Raw genomic sequence first — 3,654 nt, 5'->3', positions numbered from 1 at the left:
ACCTCATTGAAACATTTGAAATATGTTTCTGCAAAAAAAAAAAGTAACTGCCTGTACTTCTCCTTATCTTGCTCTTATTTTTATTCATTGGCCTTACTGTTTATGTATCTGTTCTTAGGTTTAGCCCCATGTTTTACTTTTTTCCACCCATGTTTTAATGCTTCCACCTCAACGAGTCTTTGTATACTGTTCATTTTCTATTAAAAAGAAAAAAAAGGTTGAAACTGGCCAAACAGGCCCCTAGGCACCAACCCTCCCTATGTGCGTTCCCAAAGAAGGTTTGCCACAATAAGGGCTGACCCAAACCACGTAGCGGGTAGGGCGAGTGGACCATTCAGCCCTTAAATAGTGAGTCTGCATTAGTGCAGGCACGCTGGAATTTGGCAGCCTGTGTAACGTCGAATTGGTGGCAGAAGAAACACATGCATTCAAAATTAATTTCCGCTATTTTTCTGCATCTTCGTCACACTGACAAAAAATTCCCAGTTTGGGAAAGGGATTAAGGTTTTATTTATTCCTTAATTGGAGGTTCTTTTTTGAAGTTTTTTTTTTTTCTTGTTTGGTTTTTTTTTTTTTTTTACTTGCAAATGGCTGCTCTCAGCCGCCTCCACCTTCTGAGGACGCTGAGATCCTTTGGCGTGAGCAGACCCTGCTTAAACCCTTCTATGACTCTGTGGTGGCATCGGCCCTCCTCTACCCTATTTTATGCTGGGCGGGACAGAAAGAGACTGATCAAACTGGTGAGAAAGGCCGCTTCTGTCCTCGGCTGACCTTTGGACTCAGTGGAGGAAGTGGCTGAGAGGAGTGAGCTGTCCAAACTTACATCCATTATGGACAACACAGCACAACCCCTACACCAGACTGTAGTGAAATACTTTTACACCCTGTTTGTGAAAAGGAGCACTACCACAGGTCATTCTCCCTGCTGCAACCTGACTCTACAATGCGACACTACAATGGCAATAACTTGTGCAATGTTTAATGTGCAATTACTATTTAATACCCTGTGCAAAAGCTATATATATATATATATATATATATATATTAAAATATGCATCTATATAAATACCCATGTACATACCCTGTGCAATAACCCTGTATAATATCCATCATCCATTTTCCGTCACGCTTATCCCAAAAGGGGTTGTGAGGGGTGATGGTGCCTATCTCCAGCTGTCTACGGGCGAGGCAACATAGAGACAAACAACTATTCAATCACACACTCACACCTACTGTAAGGAGAATTTAGAGAAGCCAATTAACCTAACAGTCATGTTTTTGGACTGTGGGAGGAAGCCGGAGTACCCGGAGAGAACCCACATATGCTCAGGGAGAACATGCAAACTCCATGCAGAAACACCCCGTGCCGGGAATCAACCCTAGAACCTTCTTGCTGCAAGGCAGCAGTGCTACCCACTGTGCCACTGAGTAAATGGCCCTTATACTGAATATACCCCCATTCACCTTTTTCTTCCTTTGGCACCTTCTTTTCTTTTTGACTATTTGAGCCGATGTAACGATGACATTACTCCAGTGTGAGATCAATAAAGTCAATCAATCAATCAATCAATCATGTTGACCTGCGCCATAGAGCTATAGCCACGAACACACAGCTTCACTGTGTTGCCATAGCAATGACTGCTTTCCCTTTTTTAGAGACTTAGACAGATTTTATTTGACTTTTTGTACACACAAGTCTAAACAAAAACTACATTTTGTTAAGTACAGCTCTCTAGACTATTTCCTTTTTTTAAATTGCAGGCTTGATAAGGTAAGCAGGAGTGATAAAAGCATTGTGATGAAAGAAAGTGCTGTAAACATATGACTGTATAGTTACAGTTCTAACATTCAGTATTTTTTGTTTCGTTTTCATTTTTTTTCTTATTTTTATTTAATTTCTTTCATTTTTTATTAAAAAATATTTTATATGTTAAAATAAATAAATAAATAAATAAATAAATAAATAAATAAATAAATAAATAAATAAATAAATAAATAAATAAATAAATAATCTTGTTTCAGGGGCCTTCCAAAGCTTTGGGTGTGGCTTTTTTGCGAAATGCACTTGATAGTTAAAGGTTGGTGGTAAGGAGGCGGCGTGGGATTCAAGCAAAATAGGCTTTTAGGCTTAGCTGCTTGGGCCTAAAAAAAACAAAACAGTTTCCCACCGGATGTATGTCTGGGCGCACACAAACGCGTTGGTGGTGCTTGAATGTGCTTCCGGGTCAGATTGGGGTATAACGCAGCTGAGCCGGGAGATTCGACTTTTGACCAGCGTGTTTACTGTTGTATGGATCAAAAAATAACCACTAGCCCACAACGACATAATAAGCTAAAATTTATATGGTGGTTAGCCATGTGACACTGTGTAGTTATTGGGAGCTGGGACAGCTACTGTTAATGGTAAGTGTTTGACTGTGACACTGTTTTGCTAACGGTTACACAACGACTGTTAATAGCAGCCTGCTAAATAACTAACTAATTAATCATGTAGCGTTTTTATACATGTAGGCTCCATTACTTGTATTGTAACATAGGATATTTTTTCACTGCTTATGTTTACCGCTGTCAGAAGCATTATTTAGGAGGATGATCGGTATAACATACTGTTATAAATGCTTGGTAAATATGGGAAACGCGCCCATAAATTGTAGTTAAAATTATGGAGAAACCATAAAAATAACCCGTTTGGCATGTTAACGTGACGCGTGTGTTAGATGCAAGTGAAAAGATGTCTATGTTTGCAGTTGTTAGCTTTATCTTAGCTTGCAGGCCTCGGTATTAGCGCGGTTTGTTGAGAGAATGGCCGCAGAGCTCAGCGGCAGCAGGGACTACGGGTGCCGCGATGCAAAAATCGCGCACAAAAATGTCCGCACATTTTTAACTACTTTCCATACCAGAGATTATTATTCCTTAAAATGTAAAATAAAACGAAGACACAAAATAGCACATTTTACAGTGAAAGCTATAAACCCGGTTTTGCACCATTTTTTCTGGTTTATCATATTTTCTTTTTTTTTTTTTTACAATAATAAATGATATAAAACCTAAAATATTACATTGAGGGCAATAAACACAAAATTGTAAAGATAAAAGAAAACATAAATGACAGAGGGTATATACCCGTACAAGGGGGTGTAACATCCATTGTCAGGGACTCTAAGTTTGTTAAAAATTGTTTTCATTTTCATTTTTGATGTTTGAATTATAACTAAAATGTTCTTGGAGAAAGTTGTCAATTTTTGGTTTGGAATTAGTTCATTAAGTTATATGAAAAAGTATTAAATAATGGGGCTACTCAGTGCCGTAACCACAAGATGGTTCCAGGTTCGATTCCCGAGTTTCCATGTTCTCCCTGAGCATGCGTGGGTTCTCTCCGGGTACTGAAGCTTCCTCCCAGAGTCCAAAAACATGACTGTTAGGTTAATTGGCTTCTCATAATTCTCCTTATATGTGAATGGTTGTTTTTTTGCTGTGTTGCTCTGCGATGGACTGGCGACCTGTCCATGGTGTACCCCGCCTCTTGCCCATAAACAGCTGGAGATAGGTACCAGAACCCCTCACGACCCCAACTGGGATTAAATGTGAGATAAAATGAATGGATAAAAAAAATGGATGGTTATATGGAAGTGATATTTCCTATAGAGCAGCAAC

Source organism: Cyprinodon variegatus, unplaced genomic scaffold (assembly GCF_000732505.1).
Source record: "Cyprinodon variegatus isolate N-32 unplaced genomic scaffold, C_variegatus-1.0 Scaffold434, whole genome shotgun sequence".
Taxonomy (NCBI): Eukaryota; Metazoa; Chordata; class Actinopteri; order Cyprinodontiformes; family Cyprinodontidae; genus Cyprinodon; species Cyprinodon variegatus.
Note: the sequence above shows the minus strand (reverse complement) of the source record.